This window comes from Coregonus lavaretus (genome assembly GCF_964263955.1).
Source record: "Coregonus lavaretus genome assembly, contig: HAP1_SCAFFOLD_409, whole genome shotgun sequence".
In the NCBI taxonomy this organism is placed as follows: Eukaryota; Metazoa; Chordata; class Actinopteri; order Salmoniformes; family Salmonidae; genus Coregonus; species Coregonus lavaretus.
The window spans coordinates 239704-264542 of record NW_028156998.1 but is presented as its reverse complement, the minus strand read 5'-3'; the positions used below and the strand labels follow the sequence as shown (position 1 = coordinate 264542).

The 24839-nt window shown below is 44.6% G+C and overlaps 1 pseudogene across 1 annotated transcript in view; it reads left to right on the top strand.

Moving 5' to 3' along the window:
- The first annotated feature begins 211 nt into the window (after positions 1-211).
- The window catches only part of LOC311125940 (2-hydroxyacyl-CoA lyase 1-like), a 65694-nt pseudogene continuing 41066 nt past the window's right edge, over positions 212-24839 (top strand). Inside the window, exon 1 of the transcript in view lies at positions 212-264. The product of the transcript in view is annotated as a 2-hydroxyacyl-CoA lyase 1-like (transcript). The remainder of the gene's footprint in view (positions 265-24839) is intronic.

Genomic DNA, 24839 nt, shown 5'->3' with positions numbered 1-24839 from the left:
GGGTAGCAATTGTCACCACAGAGTCTTGAAGGAAGACAGCCCGACTGCACGTACCTCTGGAAAATACACAAATAATGTAAGATCAATAAAAATAGTGCCAATCATGTTGCCGGTAAATGCAATAATAAAAAAGGGTTTGTTTATGCTTTACATACTTTACAAGTGTTGTCATTGATTCCTTGTAGAGACGCCACACCGCTATTTTTGTCACATGAGATGGCAGCAGCTTTCCACCAAAGTGTTTGTGTCCTGGGTGGCGTCCTGGTAATACTATTGCATTATCCTCTGCATAGTTGTTGATGAAGTTCATAACTCGCTGCAAGTCCTCATGCTTCAGGTGTAACCTGCGCTTGCTTGGGCCATCTATTTTTGAATTAGACCATTCTTCTTGTATGACTTGTGGAGGAGAGTCAGGCGTGTTCTATTGATGCTGAAAAACAAATTCCAGTTACAAATATTTTAGCAATAAAAGATGAGGCTTACCCAGACACAATTCTCTAAATTGACATCTAGCTAAGTGGATGGGTCTCTATTGTCTAGACCTGTTCACATGTTCATGAAATACAATAGATGGGCGTAATCACCCCCAGACACACCTGGCTAACTTGATGGGTCATGTAATCATTGGGTAAAGTGAAGTATTTTGTTTAGATATGTAAATTAGCTAGATAGCTAGCTAGCAAAACAATGAACCATTATCCCAATCTATACAGTACTAGGAATACAAACCAATTGCCATAGCTAGCCACGACGCATGAAATGCTGTAGTATGAATCTGCAGGTAGCTAAAGCTAACCAACTAGGTTCCATTTTAGCTATCTAGCTAACATTAGGCTATAACTAGCAATGCAAATGATTTTTTTAGATATATATAATATTACTAAGCAGATCATGTAATCATCTGGCGAAGTGGAGTCTTTTGTTTAGACATGTAAATTAGCTAGCTAGCTAGTTAAACAATGAAAAATTATCCCAACCAATACAGTACTAGCAATACAAACCGATTGTCATAGCTAGCCACCATGCATGAAATGCTGTAGTATGCTGAAATAATAGATCCCAGAAATGACTATATGCACAAAACGCTTATTTCTCTCAAATGTTTTGCACAAATATGTTTACATCGCTGTTAGTGAGCATTTCACCTTTGCCAAGATGATCCATCCACCTGACGGGTTTAATCCGGCCCGCGAGATGATTTAAAAAATACAAATATTTTTTTATTTTTTATTTTTATTTTTTAAGTATAAAAATGCGCTGCAATTTTTCAATAAAATAAACTGCTGTTCCAATTTCGTCCACTGGATGGCGCAATAGCAATTGTGTTAAGCAAGCAAACTGTTTATACCGGGGCAGAGCAAGTAGGTCAAGCACGTGCAGCCAATGAGCTACTTTGTTTTGCCCGCGATATTTATTACGGCTTCTACAACACAATGCTACAGATGTCTCAAGTTTTAAGGGAGAGTGCAATTGGCATGTTGACTGCAGGAATGTCCACCAGAGCTGTTGCCAGAGAATTTAATGTTCATTTCTCTACCATAAGCCACCTCACCAGGGTCTTGATCTGACTGTAGTTCGGCATCGTAACCGACTTCAGTGGACAAATGCTCACCTTCGATGGCCATTGGCACGCTGGAGAAGTGTGCTTTTCACAGATTAATCCCGGTTTACACTGTACCGGGCAGATGGCAGACAGCGTGTATGAGGTTGTGTGGGTGAGCGGTTTGCTGATGTCAACGTTGTGAACACCCCATGGTGGTGGTGGGGTTATGGTATGAGCAGGCATAAGCTACGGACAACGAACACGATTGCATTTTATTGATGGCAATTTCAATGCACATAGTTACCGTGACGAGATCCTGAGGGCCATTGTCGTGCCATTCATCCGCCGCCCTCACCTCATGTTTCAGCATGATAATGCACAGCCCCATGTCGCGAGGATCTGTACACAATTCCTGGAAGCTGAAAATGTCCCAGTTCTTCCATTGCCTGCAAACTCACCATAAATGTCATCCATTGAGCATGTTTGGGATGCTCTGGATCGACGTGTACGACAGTGTGTTCCAGTACCTGCCAATATCCAGCAACTTCGCACAGCCATTGAAGAGGAGTGGGACAACATTCTACAGGCCACAATCAACAGCCTGATCAACAGCCTGATGCAAGAGGCAAATGGTGTTCACACCAGATACTGACTGGTTTTCTGATCCACGCCTCTATCTTTTTTTAAAGGTATCTGTGACCAACAGATGCATTTCTGTATTTCCAGTCATGTGAAATCCATAGATTAGGGCCTAATTATTTTATTCAATTAACTGATTTCTTTATTTGAACTGTAACTCAGTAAAATTGTTGAAATTGTTGCATATGGCGTTTATATTTTGTTCAATATTATCAGTTGAACATCATCATTGTCATCAACCCCGTATCCATCTTCCTTTCCTCCCTTCTCCCGCATTTTGAGAAAGGGGAAAGCAGAGATGACATGAGGAATCACCCAATTACAATTGAGGGTCACCCAGGGTTCGCAATCGGCATTCCTGATGCTGCTTTGAGATGGAACAATGTAGTAGTGTCACCTGTCATGTGTACTGTAGCTAACTGCCTTTATGGAAATTCGAAGTAAGCTTTATTTAAAAATGGCTTTTCAATGGCTGTATTGTTAAGTGGGTTATTTTGTAAAAAAAAACATATACATATTATTAGTGTAATCATGTATTATTATTATTATGAAAGAATATGAAATGATGTCAACACCAGGTTATGAAGGTTTTTCATTCCACATTCACAAATGTTTCCAAATTACCATGACTCTCTGTTGCTATGTATGGAGGCATATAGCTGTCGATGTAATTTGCATGTCATTGTCTTCACGCAGTCAGAAGCGCTGTTCACAAGTGTCACCGCAGTGAACAAGTCCATATCTTTGGCCTGTAGTAGTCTGTTAGGCGGCTCGAAAAGTGACAACAGTTTCATAACAAGGTGCGCAATGAAAAGAAAACTGCGCTGCGTAATGGCACGAAGCAGCCCGGTAGCCTCGACGCGCACCTCCGCTCCAAGGCCTCGTGTGTTTTCCACCTCGGTCAGTAATGTGGATATGTCGTGAAAACTCTTCACCACAACTTTGACCGTTGTCAAGTGGCCAGTCCATCTCTGGTTCAAGAGACGTTTCAGGGTATCGCCTTTGTACAGAATAGCCACGGTTGGCTTCCTGATGAAGTTGTACAGCATGTTGCATACTCCAAAAAAATAATCGACAGCTGCTTCACTGGACATGGCATGAATCACAACCAGATGAAGTTGGTGATTAAAGCAGTGAATATATGGTATGTTATGATCCAGCTTGTTTTGGAGCAATTTCTGCACACCACCATGCCTGCCAGACATGAGTGATGCGCCATCATAAACTTGACTCAGGATTTTGTCCGTGCTGAGTCCGGCGCTGGTGAGCTCATCAATGATGACACCTGTCAGAGCCTCTGCATCACTTTTCTCAGATGTGGCCATTACCAAGAGGCGCTCACACAGACCATAGTGTTTGTCAACAAAACGCACAACTACAGATATGTTTTCTTGGCTTAAAGGATCCCGTGTGACATCCACTTTAATACCAGCTATCGCCGACTTGTCTCACTATCTCCTCTGTCACGAGATTGCTCATCATTTCGAGAATCTCGTTTTGTATCTGTGGGCTGGTATAGCGTGCATTCTGTGGGATTGTTTTTGTAATCCGTGTCAGTTCAGGATCTTTGCGCATGGTGTACTCAAAGAGAGACAAAAACAGCCCCATTGAGCTATTATCATCTAGCACACTGGCAAAACCAGCATTATCTCCACGTAACGGCAATTGATTCACCACTAAAAACTCCAGCATATCAATTACAGCTGACATGTAGTATCTGTTGCGAGCCAGTTGCTCTAAATTTAAGAGTGGAAATCTCTTTTCCTGTCTCTCTACGTTTTTCTGAATCTCTCCACATTGCTTCACAGGCTAACTGTTCTTTTGAAGCTGCATGCTTATTTAAGCCCTTGCCTGTTCCAATTGCATGCTTCCAATCATTACATCCCTTAATGGAGAAGTTCGCGTCCGATGATACAGATTTGAATTTCCTGCACGCATAACAAAATGCGGAGTCCTTTTCCACCGAGTACTCAAGCCAGTCCCTGTTCAAATACCAGCTAGAGCAGGGGTGTCAAACGTACAGCCCGCGGGCCGGATCAGGCCCGCAAACGGGTTTAATCCGGCCCGCGAGATGATTTAAAAAATAAAAATATTTATATTTTTTTATTTTTTAAGTATAAAAATGCGCTGCAATTTTTCAATAAAATAAACTGCTGTTCCAATTTCGTCCACTGGATGGCGCAATAGCAATTGTGTTAAGCAAGCAAACTGTTTATACCGGGGCAGAGCAAGTAGGTCAAGCACGTGCAGCCAATGAGCTACTTTGTTTTGCCCGCGATATTTATTACGGCTTCTACTTTTAACATTATGTGCTTTGGCACCCTCATTGCCCCAATATGTCTCTGTCAAAAAAGAGAAAAGTGGACGCAGAGTGCAGAGTGTTCCAAGAAAAATGGTCATCCTATTTAATCACGGAATTGAATGGGAAAGCTGTATGTTTGGTGTGTTCAGAGCATGTTGCAGTGCTGAAAGAATATAACCTTCGTCGCCACTATGTGAGTCTTCATGCCGACAAATATGACAACTTTCAAGGACAGCGGAGATGAGAGAAGGTGAATGAACTGTTGGCGGGTCTGAAGAAACAGCAGTCTGTGTTTACTCACAGCCGAGACATCAGTGACGCTGCAGTGAAAGCTAGCTACCTCATTGCTAATGAAATCGCAGTGGCTTCAAAACCATTTAGTGAGGGTGAATTTGTAAAAACATGCATGATGAAGGCAGCTGAGATTTGGTGCCCTGAAAAGCGGCAGGCTTTTGCAAATATCAGCCTGACAAGAAACACAGTTGCAGACAGGATTTCCGATCTTTCAGTGGATTTGGACAGCCAGTTGAAGCAAAAAGTAAAGTCATTTATTGCGTTTTCGGTTGCAATTGATGAAAGCACGGACATTACAGATGTTGCACAACTGGCCATTTTTTCATCCGCGGAGTTGATGACACATTGACCGTCACCGAGGAGTTCGTGGAGTTGGTGCCGATGACAGATACAACGACAGCAGCTGATATTTTTACCGCACTGGTCGGCGCGCTGATCAGGGTCGGAGTGGACTGGTCCCGATCCCGTCAGCCTGGCTACAGAAGGTGCGCCCTCAATGATCGGGAAAAAAGCAGGCGTTGTGACAAAGTTCAGAGAGAAAGTGCAATCTGCAAATGGAGGACGTGATTTTTTGACTTTTCACTGTATTTTGCACCAGGAGGCTTTGTGTTGCAAGTCATTAAAGATGGATAACGTCATGAAGGTGGTCATCCAAACTGTTAATTTCATCCGATCCAGAAGCCTGAATCACCGTCAGTTTGACAGCCTTCTCAGAGAGAAAGACCACATATATGGCCTGCCATACCACACTGAGGTAAGATGGTTAAGCCGAGGTGCTGTGCTGAGGCGTTTCTTTGATTTACGAGAAGAAATTGAACAGTTCATGGAAGAAAATGGCAAACCAGTGTTAGAATTTCATTCCGCAGAATGGATGCCGGACCTTGCATTTATGGTGGATGTTACAGAGCACCTGAATAACTTGAACAAACAGCTGCAAGGGCGCAACAAAGTTGTCACGCAGTATTATGACAGCATACGTTCTTTCAAGTTGAAGCTGTCATTGTGGGAGACGCAACTTGCCGGTGGTGATGCAGCTCACTTCCCCTGTCTGAAAAATGTGTGCGCGACCCAACATGTGGCAGACATGAAGCGGTTCAAAGATAAAATAACTGGACTGTTACGGGAGTTTGAGCAACGCTTTCAGATTTATGTTTATATGTTTTTATGTTGATGTGCTATTGTTTTTAATTGATTTTATTTTATTTGTATATTTAACCTATTCTTGACTCTGTGGTTCTTGCACTTGTTTGGGGAACAGGATTTCATTATTTTTATCTACATTTCTGCCTGAGAAATGACACCCTGATATAGTTCTGTGATCTGTGAAACAGTTCTGTTAATCACTGAGGCATTGTGTGTTTGTGTGTTCTTTTTCTTTAAAATTTTCAAATAAACTTGACGTGTTTTATGATTAATAGTGATGTTGTGCTTGTACTATTTTGGACACACTGTCCTCAGGCTCCAGCTTTATGTTGTATGTTGATCGTATTAAAACAAAGAAAACAATCTGAAGTTGTTGTTTTTAAGTTATATATACCATGATTTTTCCGGTCCGGCCCACTTGGGAATAGATTATCCTCCATGTGGCCCCTGATCTAAAATGAGTTTGACACCCCTGAGCTAGAGGAAAATGATCGTTTTTTTTAACCAAACATTTTGACTGAATATTTCCTCAACACAACCTGTTTGGGTTTGTCCATGCCGAGGTCACTCATACCCACTGATTCAACAGGCAGTTGTGGCCCAAATGCTGCCCCGGACTCCACGGAGCTACTAGCATCAGGCTCAGACTGTCGTCCAGGGTCTCCTTCTCCAACTACAACATCAGGAAGCGTCGGTGTCGTATCCAATTTGGCAGAGGAGACTGTTGGTGGGCTTTTCAACCACTTACGGATATATATGACGAACTGAAGCGAGTAAGCCGGCGAAAACTCATCCAGCTTTCAAAAATGCGCGGTAACTGTTGAGCGGCTACACTGACGTAGGCTACGTCACGTACGTAGCCTAACTTTCTTTTTATTAAGGCCGTGATAGGCTGTTGCAGTGTAGATTCCCATCAATCAAACAAAATCACACCATTGTTTCTTTATATTTTTTATGTTTTAATGATAAAGAATGCAACATTAATGCAACACAAAATTAGCAACTATTATAATATATATATATATATATATTTTTTTTTTTTACATTTACATTTACATTTACGTCATTTAGCAGACGCTCTTATCCAGAGCGACTTACAAAATTGGTGCATTCACCTTACAGCCAGTGGATAACCACTATCCAACCATTTTATTTTTTATTTCTTTTGTGGGGTGAGGTAAGGGGGGGGTAGAAGGATTACTTTATCCTAACCCAGGTATTCTTTAAAGAGGTGGGGTTTCAAGTGTTGTTCCACCATTGGGGTGCGAGAGCAGCGAACAGTTTTGACTGGGCTGAGCGGGAACTGTGCTTCCACAGAGGTAGGGGGGCCAGCAGGCCAGAGGTGGATGAACGCAATGCCCTCGTTTGGGTGTAGGGACTGATCAGAGCCTGAAGGTACGGAGGTGCCTTCACAGCTCCGTAGGCAAGCACCATGGTCTTGTAGCAGATGCGAGCTTCAACTGGAAGCCAGTGGAGTGTGCGGAGGAGCGGGGTGACGTGAGAGAACTTGGGAAGGTTGAACACCAGACGGGCTGCGGCATTCTGGATGAGTTGTAGGGGTTTAATGGCACAGGCAGGGAGCCCAGCCAACAGCGAGTTGCAGTAATCCAGACGGGAGATGACAAGTGCCTGGATTAGGACCTGTGCCGCTTCCTGTGTAAGGCAGGGTCGTACTCTCCAAATGTAGTAGAGCATGAACCTACAGGATCTGGTCACCGCCTTGATGTTAGCGGAGAACGACAGGGTGTTGTCCAGGGTCACGCCAAGGCTTTTTGCACTCTGGGAGGAGGACACAACAGAGTTGTCAACCGTGATGGCGAGATCATGGAACAGGCAGTCCTTCCCCGGGAGGTTCAGCTTGACGTGGTGATCCGTCATCCACACTGATATGTCTGCCAAACATGCAGAGATGCGATTCGCAACCTGGTTATCAGAAGGGGGAAAGGAGAAGATTAGTTTTGTTTCGTCTGCGTAGCAATGATAGGAGAGGCCATGTGAGGATATGACAGAGCCAAGTGACTTGGTGTATAGCGAGAATAGAAGGGGGCCTAGAACTGAGCCCTGGGGGACACCAGTGGTGAGAGCACGTGGTGCGGAGACAGATTCTTGCCACACCACTTGGTAGGAGCGACCTGTCAGGTAGGACGCAATCCAAGAGTGAGCCGCGCCGGAGATGCCCAACTCGGAGAGGGTGGAGAGGAGGATCTGATGGTTCACAGTATCAAAGGCAGCAGACAGGTCTAGAAGGACAAGAGCAGAGGAAAGAGAGTTAGCTTTGGCAGTGCGGAGAGCCTCCGTGACACAGAGAAGAGCAGTCTCAGTTGAATGACCAGTCTTGAAACCTGACTGGTTTGGATCAAGAAGGTCATTCTGAGAGAGATAGCAAGAGAGTTGGCTAAAGACGGCACGCTCAAGAGTTTTGGAGAGAAAAGAAAGAAGGGAGACTAGTCTGTAGTTGTTGACATCGGAGGGATCGAGTGTAGGTTTTTTGAGAAGGGGTGCAACTCTCGCTCTCTTGAAGACGGAAGGGACATAGCCAGCGGTCAAGGATGAGTTGATGAGCGAGGTGAGGTAAGGGAGAAGGTCTCCGGAAATGGTCTGGAGAAGAGAGGAGGGGATAGGGTCAAGCGGGCAGGTTGTAGGGCGGCCGGCCATCACAAGTCGCAAGATTTCATCTGGAGAGAGAGGGGAGAAAGAAGTCAAAGCATAGGGTAGGGCAGTGTGAGCAGGACCAGCAGTGTCATTTGACTTAACAAACGAGGATCGGATTTCGTCAACCTTTTTTCAAAATGGATTCAGCAGGGAGGTGAAGGTGGTAAAGAGCTTCCTAGGGTTAGAGGCAGATGCTTGGAATTTAGAGTAGTAGAAAGTGGCTTTAGCAGCAGAAACAGAGGAAGAAAATGTAGAGAGGAGGGAGTGAAAAGATGCCAAACCCGCAGGGAGTCTAGTTTTCCTCCATTTCCGCTCGGCTGCCCGGAGCCCTGTTCTGTGAGCTCGCAATAAGTCGTCATGCCATGGAGCAGGAGGGGAGGACCGAGCCGGCCGGGAGGATAGGGGACATAGAGAGTCAAAGGATGCAGAAAGGGAGGAGAGGAGGGTTGAGGAGGCAGAATCAGGAGATTGGAGGGAGAAGGATTGAGCAGAGGGAAGAGATGATAGGATGGAGGAGGAGAGAGTAGTGGGAGAGAGAGAGGGAAGGTTGCGACGACGCATTACCATCTGAGTAGGGACAGAGTGAGTAGTGTTGGAGGAGAGCGAGAGAGAAAAGGATACAAAGTAGTGGTCGGAGACATGGAGGGGAGTTGCAGTGAGATTAGTAGAAGAACAGCATCTAGTAAAGATGAGGTCAAGCGTATTGCCTGCCTTGTGAGTAGGGGGGGACGGTGAGAGGGTGAGGTCAAAAGAGGAGAGGAGTGGAAAGAAGGAGGCAGAGAGAAATGCATCAAAGGTTGACGTAGGGAGGTTAAAGTCACCCAGAACTGTGAGGGGTGAGCCATCCTCAGGAAAGGAACTTATCAAGGCGTCAAGCTCATTGATGAACTCTCCAAGGGAACCTGGAGGGCGATAAATGATAAGGATGTTAAGCTTGAATGGGCTAGTGACTGTGACAGCATGAAATTCAAATGAGGAGATAGACAGATGGGTCAGGGGAAAAAGAGAGAATGTCCACTTGGGAGAGATGAGGATTCCTGTGCCACCACCCCTCTGACCAGATGCTCTCGGGGTATGCAAGAACACATGGTCAGACGAGGAGAGAGCAGTAGGAGTAGCAGTGTTTTCAGTGGTAATCCATGTTTCCGTCAGCGCCAAGAAGTCGAGGGACTGGAGGGTAGCATAGGCTGAGATGAACTCTGCCCTATTGGCCGCAGAACGGCAGTTCCAGATGCTGCCGGAGACCTGGAACTCCATGTGGGTCGTGCGCGCAGGAACCACCAGGTTAGAGTGGCAGCAGCCACGCGGTGTGAGGCGTTTGTATAGCCTGTGCGGAGAGGAGAGAACAGGGATAGACAGACGCATAGTTGACAGGCTACAGAAAATGGCTATAATAATGCAAAGGAGATCGGAATGAAATGAACTAAACATCTGGGAAAGCGAGAGAGCGGGGCCTCCTTCACTTACGTTTCACTGAAATATAACTCTCCCAACTTCCACCTCAGAAAGATCCACCTCACTTTTTAAGAGATCTGTGCCTCAAGTGGGGGTTGCCAAGCATTTTTGGGGGCGGGCCCGGCCCCCTATGGCCCGCCCATAGCGACGGGTGTGGTCCTCTTAAGCACATTATTTCAATATTTCCTAGCTCTGAATTGACGCAGGTTACACTTTTGCAAAACTACTCGGTTAAAAATAAGAGCATGAATGACAATAAAGGTATGACTTTAATTATATGCATAATGATGTAGTAAACAACATCGCTCAGCGTGGGAACTTTTGGTGGGGGGGAAGTAGCCTTTATAAGTCTCCATGGTGGGTAAAGACCATCACTTCGTTGTCTTGTTGGGAATAGTAATAATTTGTGACAGTACGCATTGTATTAGTCTAAGAGTTGTTTTTCATTTTATTTCTCACATTAAAAAGACATTTGAGAAGGATTTGAGAAGCGAATTGCTTGCAGTTGTACATATGACGCACAGACACACTAAAGCTGTACAGTGTAGTTAGAAAAGACAGTTTACATTATTTGCAGATGTGTTCCCTTTTATTTACAAATCGAAAAATTTAACATTTGAAATGAATGTGGCAGAACAGTTAAGCCAAGAGTTCCTGTGGGAGTCTTCTCCTTCAGTCTTTTTGCCTCCTATGCCTCGTTTCCCATTAGATGGGATTTTCCCAATGCCAACTTCACCTGAGACAGCCGCTATCCAGTGTCATGTGTTGCTGAATTACAGATCTCGCTATCCCAATGTCGCTGCTGTCCATGGTACTGAAATATCCAATCTCGGCTATTTGCATACATAGGACCATTCACACTTGACACCACACACACAAGTTAATGCTTTTTCTCTCACACACTTTTGAACATTGTACAACCTGCAACAAGACACTGAAACAACACTTAATTTCAAGTTTGTTTCTTTCTGAATAAAGATTAAATCAATGTGTGGAAGGAGATTGGATAATGTATAGGCATTCCCTATAGCTGTTTTTGACTGGAGCATGATCCGATTGCTTTGTTTGAGCCAGAATGGAAATTTGGTCTGAGAAACGACGCCCATTATAGCATGACTATTTCAGAGAGAATTAACTTTATGTTATATGTAAAAATATAAATAAGGCAGTGTTTATATGACCCCCTTTCAAACAGTCACTTATTTATCACTTTCTTGCAGATATACAGTGCATTCAGAAAGTATTCATACCCCTTAACTTATTCCACATGTTGTTTTCTTACAGCCTGAATTCAAAATGGATTCAATTATAATATTTTCTCTCACGCAGCTACACACAATACCCCATAATGACAAAGTGAAAACACGCTTTTTAAATTTCTGCAAATGTATTGGAAATTACATACAGAAATATCTCATTTACATAAGTATTCCCACCCCTGAGTCGATTAAAGCTGTGTCTTTCTGGGTAAATCTCCAAGAGCTTTGCACAACTGGATTGTAAAATATATGCAATATACATTATATAGACAGCCATTTTTTTTTTGCCATAGGTTTTCAAGCCGAATTAAGTCAAAACTGTAACTAAGCCACTCAGAAACATTCAATGTCGTCTTGGTAAGCAACTCCAGTGAATATTTGGCATTGTGTTTTAGGTTATTGTCCTGCTGAAGAGGGAATTTGTCTCCCAGTGTTTGTTGGAAAGCAGACTGAACCAGGTTTTCCTCTAGGAATCTGCCTGTACTTAGCTCTATGCCGTTTATTTTTATCCTAAAAAAGTATCTAGTCCTTGCCAATGACATGCATACCCATAACATGATGCAGCCACCACCATGCTTGGAAATATGAAGAGTGGTACTCAGTGATGTGTTGTGTTGGATTTGCCCAAAACATTACGCTTTGTATTCAGGGCATGAAGTTCATTTCTTTGCCACATTATTTGCAGTTTTACTTTAGTGCCTGATTGCAAACACAATGCATGTACAGGTTTCCTTCTTTTACATTTACATTTTAGTCATTTAGCAGACGCTCTTATCCAGAGCGACTTACAGTTAGTGAGTGCATACTCTGTCAATTAGGTTAGTATTGTGGAGTAACTACAATGTTGATGATTCATCCTCAGTTTTCTCCTATCAAAGCATTAAACTTTCTTACTGTTTTAAAGTCACCATTGGCCTCATGGTGAAATCCCTGAGCGTTTTCCTTCCTCTCTGGCAGCTGAGTTAGGATGGACACCTGTATTTATGTGGTGACTGGGTGTATTGATACACCATCCAAAGCGTAATTAATACCTTCACCATGCTCAAAGGAATATTCAATGTCTGCTTTTTTTGTACCCATCTACCAAAAGGTGCCCTTTTTTGCGAGGCATTGGAAAACCTCCCTGGTCTTCATGGTTGAATCTATGTTTGAAATTCACTGCTCGACTGAGGGACCTAATAGATAATTGCATGTGTGGGGTACAGAGATTGTGTAGTCGTTCAAAAATCACTATTATTGCACACATAGTGAGTCCATCTAACTGATTATGTGACTTGTTAAGCACATTTTTACTCCTGAGCTTATTTAGGCTTGCCATAACAAAGGGTTGAAAACTAATTGATTAGATTACTAGATACTAGACTCTGTCAATATGTTTTTGGAAGTGGCTCTGCATTTCTTGCATACATATCATATTTATTTAAGGATTATGACGACTTTCTAAAAGGACAAAGCTGTTTCTGTGTGCTCCCTTGTCTCCACTGTCACTCACCACATCCCTCGATGCGTGCAAACAGAGCATCTATATTAGGGATGGGCAACTCCAGTCCTCGGGACCTGATTGGTGTTAAACTTTTTCCCCAGCCCCAGCTAACACGTTTGACTCTAATAATCAAGTACTCATGGGTTTCAGTTTAGAATGCAATAAGTTTAATCATCTGTGTTTGCTAGGGATGGGGAAAAAGTGTGACACCCCTCCGACCCCCAAGGACTGGAATTGTCCATCCCTGATCTATATGGTAGGACCAGTACCAGACCTGAATGAATGTGTCTGTTTTGAATATTCACGGAGACAGAATGATGTGGTTGATAGCAGAGACGTCATGCCAAAAGGGGGCACAGGGTCACTTGCCCCCTCAGATTTGTGATGTTTAAATTTGTCTTGTTATATTTTCTCTGTCATACTACTAACCATGAAGTTGGCTTTAGCTAGCCCAGATAGGATCCCAATCTCCCAACCTAATAACTACACTGAACAAAAATATAAACGCAACATGTAAAGTGTTGGTCCCATGTTTCATGAACTGAAATAAAAATCCCAGAAATGTTCCATTCACACAAAAAGCTTATTTTTCTCAAATTGTGTACACAAATTTGTTTACATCCCTGTAAGCGAGCATTTCTCCTTTGCCAAGATAATCCATCCACCTGACAAATATGGCATATCAAGAAGCTGATTAAACAGCATGATAATTACACAGGTGCACCTTGTGCTGAGGACAATAAAATGCCACTCTAAAATGTGCAGTTTTGTCACATAACACAATGCACAGATGTTTCAAGTTTTGAGGCAGCGTGCAATTGGCTTACGGACTGCAGGAATGTCCACCAGAGCTGTTGCCAGATACGTTTATGTTTATTTCTCAACCATAAGCCAAGGCGGCTTTAGAGAATTTGGCAGTACTTCTAACTGGCCTCACGACTTCAGACCACTTGTAAAGCAGCGTATGGGCGAGCTGTTGGCTGATGTCAACGTTGTGAATGCTCCATGGTGGCAGTGGGGTTATGGTATGGGCAGGCATAAGCTACGGACAATGAATACAATTGCATTTTATCGATGACAATTTGAATGCACAGAGATACCGTGGGATAGTGTACGTGCACAAAGTGAATTTGTAACATGTATATCATTCTTACTTGTTGTTCTTTATATTTACTACCATTGCCTATTGTAAGTTGCCTCTCTGTGTTTTACTGTGTTGTGTAATACTCCGCAGGTAGCATTATGCCATTAATACAGCCCTTCCTTTGTTAATAGCGTTGTTGCTCTACTTGTGCTATCAGTTATTGGGCATATTCATTACCCCTGTTATCTGTCCATTACAGGACCACTATCATTCCACTACCTTTCCATGTCCATTTCATCCGTGTGTGTCAATAAAGTATCCTTGAATGTAACTCTGAGGTTGCCTTATTCCCCTCTTACCAGGGGAGGTGAAAGCGCAACCTGGTCTCAGAACATTTCGTATTATTCTGTATGTACAAAGCTGTGATCAAGGCAAAGGGTGGCTACTTTGAAGAATCTCACATCTCAAACATATTTTGATATGTGTAACACGTTTTTGGTTACTACATGATGCCATATGTGTTATTTAATAGTTTTGATGTCTTCACTATTATTCTACAATGTAGAAAATACACAAGACACAGAGGAGGAGAAACTATCCAACACCCTGGGAGAGAGAACGAGTGACCTCAGTCGAACTCACAGCCAGAAAGATGGGTTAGATACAGGAGAGGAGGAGGTTACCCCGGATGCCATCACCCCTGCTCCTGTGAGCAAGGAATGAGAGGGGAAGCCTTCTAATCAGGCCAACGGGCAGGCGGAGCGAGAGGTCATAGTGATAGTGATTCACACCCAGAGAGAGACAGACAACCCATACAACCTCTTGGCTGAGATTAACCACACAGAGGTAGAGGCAGAGGGCCTTCAGGGCAAGCCAGTCAGCCTGCCTGCTCTGATCCTCAAGTCAATTGTATTTAAATTCATATTCATTAAAGATTTTTAGTCAAGACTTGAAAAGTGCCATTTATTTCAAATGATAATTATTCAGTGTCTGCAACCCTCAAGAACCAGGGTGAGTCTGGGTCGCCCTTTAACTGGGCAAACACAACTTGCATATCGTCATAGACTAGACCGAAACGTTAATCTTTTAACCTTGCTTAAATAAAACAATGCATTTTTAATAGTGAGCAAGAGTTTTCTATGATGATTAAAGTTTTTTTTGTCGCGCCCTCCACTTTTTTGTCAAATAATACATCTAAAAAAAATTTAATAAGTTAATTATTAAAAGCATTAAAATTGCGATTGGGATGTTTCCCACTTATTTATACAACCTACTCCACAAAGTTTAGAGAAATGTTCTGAAATTAATTAAGAATTAAACAGAAGAAAATCAGAATTGAAGGCAACTATAATGCAAAGAATTTAATGGTCTATGGTTCAATCCTGTTTCTGGTCTAATGAATAGTTAATATTGTTCCTCCTCTTCCTTGTGGCAAGCGCAGCAGCACACTGCCCTCCAAAGCCTGCAAAAAAAACGCTGGACTGCCCCTTTCCTCGCCCTGCATGGAACATCCAGGGTCACGTCCTTGGTGACGTGTGGGGTGACGTCCAGGGTGACCACAGCAACATCCTCTGGAAAGGGACAAAAGCAGGACAGAATGTAAATAAATGCAAACCGTAGGTTCTAAACACTGGCCAGTTGAATGGGATCTTTTATTTCAGCTCATGAAACATGGGACCAACACTTGACATGTTATCATGATGAACGGCACCTGTCAGAGTGCTTTCTATAAGTCTTACTCACCTGCTTGGATGTCAGATGGCAGAGTGGCGTAGACGGCCACCATGAGAGGCTTTTCTTCAGGTGTGACGTCCACAACCTCCAAGAGTGAAGAAGCAGGGTATGCATCTGTGTTAGGGGTGAGGTCCACAAGCTCCAGGTGGGAAGAAGCAGGATCTGCCTCTGTGTTTGGGGTGATGTCCACAACCTCCAGGTGGGAAGATGCCAGGTGTGCCTCTTTGTTAGAATTGATGTCCGCAATCTCTAGGTGGGAAGAAGCCGGGTCTGCCTCTGTGTTTGGGGTGATGTCCACAAGCTCCAGGTGGGAAGAAGCCGGGTCTGTCTCTGTGTTAGGGGTGGTTTCCACAACCTCCTGATAGGAAGAAGCCGGGTCTAACTCTGTGTTAGGGGTGATGACCACAAACTTCAGGTGGGTAGAAGCCGTCTCAGCCTCTGTGTTAGGGGTGATGTCCACAAGCTCCTTGTGGGAAGAAGCCAGGTGTGCCTCTTTGTTAGGGGTGATGTCCACAACCTCCAGGTGGGAAGAAGCAAGGTGTGCCTCTTTGTTAGGGGTGATGTCCACAACCTCCAGGTGAGAAGAAGCCGGGTCTGCCTCTGTGTTAGGGGTGATGTCCACAACCTCCAGGTGGGAAGATGCTGGGTCTGCCTCTGAGTTATGGGTGATGTCAACAACCATACGGTGGGAAGAAGCAGGGTCTGACTCTGTGTTAGGGGTGATGTCCACAAACTTCAGGTGGGTAGAAGCCGTCTCAGCCTCTGTGTTAGGGGTGACGTTCACAACCTCCATGTGGGAAGAAGCCAGGTGTGCCTCTTTGTTAGGGTTGATGACCGCAATCTCTAGGTGGGAAGAACCCGGGTCTGCCTCTGTGTTTGGGGTGATGTCCACAAGCTCCTGATGGGAAGAAGCCAGGTGTGCCTCTGTGTTAGGGGTGATGTCCTCAACTTCCAGGTGGTAAGATACTGGGTCTGCCTCTGTGCTACGGGTTTTGTCAGCAACCTCCAGGTGGGAAGAAGCCAGGTGTGCCTCTGTGTTAGGGGTGATGTCCAAAACCACTATGTGGGAAGAAGCCGGGTCTTCCTCTCTGCTACGGGTGATGTCAACAACATCTAGGTGGGGAGAAGCTGGGTCAAACTCTGTGTTAGGGGTGAATCCCTCAACCTCCAGGTGGGCAGAAGCCGGGTCTTTCTCTGTGTTAGGGGTGATGTCCACAACCTCCGGGTGGGAAGAAGCTGGGTCTGCCTCTGTGTTATGGGGGATTTCCACAACCTCCAGGTGGGAAGAAGCCTGGTCTGCATCTGTGTTAGGGGTGACAATTAAAATCCTGATTGGCTCTACTACTACAAGGCACCAGGATGTCATGACAAAAGGCATCTGTCAGAGTGCTTTCTATGAGTGCTACTCACCTGCTTGGATATCAGCTGGTAGTGTGGCGGAGAAGGCCACCACTAGGACAGGGGGAACTCGCAGGGTGTCTGCAGTAGGCTGGAAGTAGCTTTTCACCTCGTCCGCCACAAAGGCACAGACAGAGCTCATAAAAAAAGGGGTCTTGAGGTCATCCAGGGAGAAGGACTGGCTGATTCTCCCGAGGATCGACCTCACAGAGTCAAAAGCAGCAGCCCGGGAGAAAGGGGTGTAAGGAGAAGAGGCCTTCAACGTGTTGGAGAGCTTCTCCCCTACGGCCACCACCAAACTCACAGCCATCCCGCTTAGGAGGATGGGGTGATCTGAATGGCCTTCCTCTGGCTGAAGCCACAGGGCCAGGAGGATCCTGGGCACCAGCTCCACCACCACCTGGGATGGGCTGAGCAGGTTGCTACAGGGCTTATTGGACAGCTTGTCCAGAATGCTCCTCACAGCTCTCTCCACGATGATGTGGACCTTGGGGTCGCTGAAATCAACAAAAAGCAGCAGAGAACGCTAAATGATGTGCAATGTTCACACAGAGAACACTGCCCTAGTTATTTTCTGCATAGCTCCAGATGTGTAGATGAATGGAGCAAGCTGTATGCAGGGCAATACATGGAACTCACATGTCAGCGCCAGCTGGAGAGGTGGTGTGCATAGAGCGGCGGAGCTTGCAGACAGCCTTGTGCTCCATGTCAATCATTTTTAGGCAGGTGTTTACTTCCCAGGTCTGCCGTAGGAAACAGGAAGTCCCATTAGTGTAATTTCACAACAGATATATTCTGCTGTACTGACTAGTTGTTGAAAGGCTAGAAAGGAGCTCACTGACTAATAGTCTAAGTCTCTAACTCTCATTCTCTTACCAGCCGAGCGAGTTCGTTCCCCTCCTCCAGGGTTTCCTTCCACACCCTTCAAATAAAACACAAAGCATTTCAACTTTCCTGGCTTCCTATTGATCTGTTGTTTATTTTACCCACACCTCCTGGAGTGCTGCTGGTGACAGAGAATGGCAGTGAAGGTGAGAGCTGACGTGGTACTCACCTCTCCCTAAGGGATTTTTTGCCCTGAGACACCAGCCAGTCGCTCATGTGCTCCATGGTGACATGGGGCGAGACCTGGCCTCGACTCTGGAGCAGCAGATAGTGGACCATGAACTTCTTCTGCAAGATGAGGTAAGGTGTGAGACCGTGCCACTAAAGACCATATAATGTGCTTTCAGAAGGGCCTCATTTCACAACTGCTCATGTCTCACAATTTGCAAGTGATATTAAAAACTCTTATGACCATCTTCTCTAAACTGTCTTGAAATAAAACTCTTGTTTTGGGATTAAATCTATCTCTTTTTTTCTGTGGTTACTTTTTTTGTGGGATGAATCTTACCTGTTTATTGTAATATGCTTCCTCCCAGCAGGCCTGCAGAGTCTGAAAATAAAGGCTGCTTCTACAGAATTCCTTTGAAGATAATTAAAACAATTATGCTTTATTAGGTACATTATGCACAGGCATTTACAGTATGCCAAAAGGAATATCTCCTAAGATTACCTTAGTGGGACCATAAGTGAACTCAGGAATGCTCCCAACCCTATCCATGGTCAGAGGGGGACGAAATGCAGCGCTATAAATATACGGGATGCTCTAGAGATAACAGGAATGACTTAAAGTCGCGAATGATCAATGCCTGTGGAGTCGTCCAATATGCTGCGCTGAGAATTGAGTTGTAGGCGATATTTGGATATGTTTGGCGCAATTTACATGTTTACATTCTATTGCCATGGAGAAATTGAGCTTCTAGAACCTGTTTTCTTCTATGTCTTTATTTCGTGAAATATTAAGATCTTTATTTTGTCATAATGTGTATATGAGGACGTTGGAGCCCGTTCCGATTCATGACGCGGTTATCCAGGTGCATGTTGCATAGACCTACTAATCCAACCTTGGCTTACAAGTTAAATTAAATTAGTATATATGCCTATACAAATCTATTGACCACATCCATTTAAATCAATGATTGTCAATTGAAAATGTGGTAGTTGTGTTATCCTGTTGTGCGTGTCAGGGCTCCTCTTAAGCACGTTATTCCAATATTTCCTAGAATTGACGCAGGTTACACTTTTGCAAAACTACTAGGTTAAAAATAAGAGCATGAATGACAATAAAGGTATGACTTGAATTATATGTGTAGTAGTGTGATGTTGTTCCCCTAGATTATGCACCAAATTGCACACAAGGACAGTTCAAGTAGGCCAGGTCAAGAGGGGATGTTAATAAGTTAATAATAATAATAATTCAATGTGGTTTCTTAATTTAATTAAAGCTGCATAGCTAATGTTATTTTTTGTGGTGTGCAAACATTTTTATGTATCTATATTGCAAATACACCTAATTGTAAAAGTTGTGTATATTTTGGTTTGGTCCATCGCGGGTTATCTCTATTTATGTACCCTCTTATTGTTCTCTTTTGCCTGACCTTCAACTAGCAAGGTATGTTGTCCTTGGCGCCGTAATTTGTCGATATAAAACTGTGGTAAAGTTACACAAAGTGCTGTTACGCAACTACAGGTTTTGTTACAATGTGGACAATATAACGATGTATGTTAACAACTTTCACCGAGCTCGCTAATTAGGGTACCTATTGTAACTCGGGAGTATTTGGGTCAGTGTTTGAGTGAGTTTCTATGTGCTCACGCAGGTGCCCGAGAGCTGTGGCTGCACCAAGGGCTAAGCTATTGTGTGTTGTCTCTTCGTGTACAGGTATGTCATTTATTTTTGTCAGAATTATGTTGTATATCATTTTACTTGTATTGTATAGTGTGTTGTTAGGCACTGAATGTGTGCATGCAGCACCTGTTCATTTTTGCCTGACCTTCAACTAGCAAGGTGCCCGAGAGCTGTGGCTGCACCAAGAGCTAACATATTGTGTGTTGTCTCTTCGTGTGCAGGTCGAATAAAAATTATCCAACCATCAGAATTCCAGTTGTGGCAGTGTCCTGTGGCAAGCCGACCGCCGGAGCTGTGCATGTGGATGAGGTGCACGACCTGCGCATGTGAATTTGTTGATGGCTTACTGTAAGTGAATATATACTGTAAACAGTGAAAGTGAATCTAGCATATTCATTAGATACAGGTATTCGTGCTTATTTGTATGTTTTGGATGAATTTGTTTATTGCATAAATTTTTTTTGGTATTTGAATGCACTAAATTACATTGTATTTTAGTGCTCTGTTGAGCCATGGAAGATTCTCAAATCCATAAGACGTGTTATGCTGTGGATTTTAGTGTGGGTAGAGGGAGGGGTGTCCTTCCATTTACACCAATTGTACATTCAGCTCCTGGGAGTAGAGCGTTTGCTAGTCCTGAGTTTGCAAACACTGGAAGGGGTAGGCTGTTTGTTCCACCTGACCAGGGTATCCCACCTCTGTCTTTTGATGTACCATCATCCACAGTACTCGGTGATAATGGGACGCCTCCGAGTCAGCTTAGTGACCTTATTAAGCAGATTGGTTCAGAGATAGGAGAATCTATCAGAGCGAGTTTACTGCAGCCTGGGGTTTCAAGTCTTTCTCCTGCCCGTCCCCCTCACCAACCCCAGCAGTTTCCCCTGCCTGAGCAGTGTGGGTCAACCTTTATTGATGCGTCCAAGCTGAATCTGGTTGTGAAGTCAGATGTTAGTGCTCCACCTCTTTTTAGGGGTGATGGCTCAGATAAGTACTCTGTCCTGGAGTGGGAGGAGTTAATGGAAGTCTACCTAGAGAAGAGGGGTTACACTGGGTCTGGGAATGTTGGGGAGGTGATGTCTAGGCTCATGGGGAGGGCACGTGATGTGACCAAAGTCTGGAAGCGTAACAACCTTGTTGTCACAGATGTTAAGGCGGTGTTCAGTGTTTTCAAGCAACACTTTGGGGATACTGTCTGCTCAGGTATGCCATTAGCTGATTTCTATTCAATCAAACCATATGCTAATGAGGGTCCAATAGATTTCTGGATTAGGCTTAACAAAGCTGCAGAGGCAGCCGAACAGTACCTTGTGAGTGAGGGCAGGACCTTACCCAATCAGTGCTCAGAGTTGGCAGTCATGTTTGTACGCAACTGTCCTGATAAAGAGTTGGCCCAAGTGTTCAAGAGCAAACCCATTCGTGACTGGACAGCCAGTGAGGTACAGGATCGGTTGGATGAACTGTTAAGGGAACGTAAAGCATGTAGAACACAACTTTCACAGCAGGTTGCTGCTGTTTTTGACTGCCCTCAGGAGGGAGTGGGTCCTGTGAAAAGACCTAATGTGTCATCTTTTTCTCAATGTGGCCGTGAACCAGACCAGGCATCATCTGTATCTGAGGGTGGGACATTAAATAAAATTTTGACTTTGTTAGAGAAGGCTCTGGTCAGCAATACTCAGCAATACTCAGTCTGTGAGTGGCACAGTGGTCTAAGGCACTACATCGCAGTGCTAGCTGTGCCACTAGAGATCCTGGTTTGAATCCAGGCTCTGTCGTAGCCGGCCGCGACCGGGAGACCCATGGGGCGGCGCACAATTGGACCAGCGTCGCCTAGGGTAGTGGAGGGAATGGCCGGCTCAGTTCGTAGTGCATGGTGTTTGCAACGCCAGGGTTGTGGGTTCGATTCCCACGGGGGGTATGAAAAAATAAAAATAACGTATGCACTAACTGTAAGTCGCTCTGGATAAAAGCGTCTGCTAAATGACTTAAACATGTTAAATGTAGAGGGCCCCGTAAACAGTTCCACAAACGTCAGCATGAGTGCGCTGACTGTGGAAGCACTAATCACTGGACCAAAGCTCACTGTCAGATGCACCAGCTGTGCGTCAAGTGCTTTTCTCCGGGCCACATGAGCTTTGACTGTAGTGAGGCTGGGCAGCGACAGAACCCTGGATGTGGACAGACTGGCAGGTCTCAGGAAAACTAGAAAGCCTCCGTTCTGAGGAGGGCAATGTGGGGCATTCTTATTTTTCCTCCACTGATGATGATATCCAATCTGTTTATTCTTACTTTTGTGAGTCAGTACCCAAGAACAACACATTCATTTTTCAGAACACAATGAGAATTACTCAGAATGACAGTTTGTTTTACACCACTGTGCTAGTACAGGATAAAGTTGAGCTGAAGGGGATGTTAGATAGTGGGTCCATGGCTACTACTCTGCGCGCAGATATTGTACCCCGGTTGAGGGAGGCAGGAGTGGTAGAGGGGAACTTTCTAGCTCCTTCAGACATCATCCTGGTGGGTTGTGGTGGGAACAAACTAGCCCAGTGGGCATGTGTGACTTAAAAATGCAACTTTATGGCTTCTGTTATGTAGTCCCAGTGCTTATTGTTGATGGGCAGGTTGATGAACTCATTGTGGGAACTAATGTGTTGAAGTCTCTGATTAGACAGTGAGTTTCTATGTGCTCACGCAGGTGCCCGAGAGCTGTGGCTGCACCAAGGGCTAAGCTATTGTGTGTTGTCTCTTCGTGTACAGGTATGTCATTTATTTTGTCAGAATTATGTTGTATATCATTTTACTTGTATTGTATAGTGTGTTGTTAGGCACTGAATGTGTCCCCTGTCGGTCTGTCCCCCTGTCGGTCTGTCACCTGTTTTTCTGTCTGTGTCCCAGGAGCCAGAGTAAATGCCAAAGACAACAAGTGGCTCACTCCTCTGCACCGGGCCTTGGCTTCCTGCAGTAAGGTACGTGTACTGATACTGTCAGCCCTCACACACACTCCTGTGCATATGTGTTTGACTGTTAAGTGTGTTGTGATTTTTAAATGCACTTTAAACAAAGTTGAACATGATTTGTTCAACTTTGGACTGTGGTCCTCTGTAGCTCAGCTGGTAGAGCACGGCGCTTGTAACGCCAAGGTAGTGGGTTCGATCCCCGGGACCACCCATACACAAAAATGTATGCACGCACGACTGTAAGTCGCTTTGGATAAAAGCGTCTGTTAATGGCATATTATTATTATTATTTGAACTGTGTTCCTGTAGGAGGCTGTCCAGGTGTTATTGAAACACTCTGCTGATGTGAACGCCAGGGACAAGAACTGGCAAACGCCGCTCCACATCGCTGCGGCCAATAAGGCAGTCCGCTGGGCCGAGGCCCTGGTCCCTCTCCTCAGCAACGTGAACGTGTCAGACCGGGCCGGGCGCACGGCGCTGCACCATGCAGCCTTCAGTGGACACCAGGAGGTTAGCAATTAGCATGGACATGATTACACACTGTAGTCTACACTTTATACCTGTCCTATCCCCATGTTGAGCTTACTGTGCATCCGATTACTTACAATGGTTGAATGTAGGGCTGTGACGGTAATTGGATAACCGTGACATTGACGGTTTTGGATGAAGAACACCATGAAAATAAAATTACCGTCAAAACCAAAAAGAAGTATGATTTTCTCTCCATAAAATGTTTTATCACCTTTATTTTAATGTAGATATACTTTATCCATAGCGGGAGTGTTAACTATTGATTATATGGTATTGTTTTGCTGACTTAGTTGGAGGAGATATAGACAGTTTAATAGATGGACTATCTTTTGATGCACCGCAATCACCAAATCTGCTCTATGCGCGAATAGGAGAGAATCTTTGAAGGTCAATTCAGGTTAATTGAAAAGGGGGGGGGGGGGTGAGGTGAAAAGTGGGGACCGGGGGTAACTATAGTACCTCTAGATCTATAACCTACAGGCTGGGGGTGGGTGGGTAGCCTCTGACCTCTGACCTTCACCTCTGACCTTTTTCATTGTTACAGTAGATCAGAGGAGTGAGGTGAAAAAGATGGCTCTCATAGCAAAAAAAAAAACATAACAACCTGTTTGGGCACATTTCAGTTTCACACCTAACGACGATGGAGAACCAGATGACTTGGCCAGCCTGTTTGCAGAATATGCGCAAAACCCATAGGCTACCTACTAAGAATTCCAGCACCACAAACGGGACACCGATAAGTGGCGAGCACTGCCAGACACTGGAACTCGTTATTTAGTCATAGGAATGGTGCCTTTACGAACGGTGGAGAAACCCGCCTTCAAATAAATGCTCTGGAAATTTGACAGACTATACGAGTTACCGGGGAGAAAGTATTTGTCTCAAACAGCGGTCCCTACCTTGTTCAACAAGGTGAAGGGGGAGGTTCAGGCATGTCACGGTTTCGGCCGAGGCGGCTCCTCCTCCTTGTTCGGGCAGGTTTCGCCGGTCGTCGTCTCCGGAGTTCTAGCTGCCACCGCTCGATGTTTCTTGTTTGTTTGGTTTTGTCTGTTAGTCACACCTGTTTTGTGTTAGGTCTCATTTAGCACCCTATTTAGTTTCCTTGTTGTTAGGTTTGTGTTGTGTGTGATTGTTCGTGTCGTGGTTGCGCTACCCGTGTCGGTACGCTATTTTTCCTGAGCTTCCTCCTCGTTTTGTGAGGAGAGATTTACGCACCTGTGTGTGCGCTTGTATTTTACGCCTGTGTGCGTCTTTTGCCTCCGGGCTGTTTTGGATTAATTTTCGTGCTCAGTAAAGTCTTGTTGGACTTACCCTCTGCTGCCTGCGCCTGATTCTACACCACACCCATACACAGCACCGTGACAAGGCAGAGCTAAAGGACGTAGATTTGTTTATTTTTGCACTGAATATGGACATGTGGTCAAGTGTAAATATGACTCCTTACATGAACCTAACAGTGCACTATCTGACGAAAGACTGGACACTGAAATCCAACTGTTTGGAAACAACCTACATTCCGGAATTCCTTGACTGGGCCCTTGACGAAAATCTAATGTCCTGTATCGCCACAGACAACAGGGCCAACATTGTGGCTGAAGTGAGGCAACTGAACTGGCCTTGGCTAAATTGCTTTG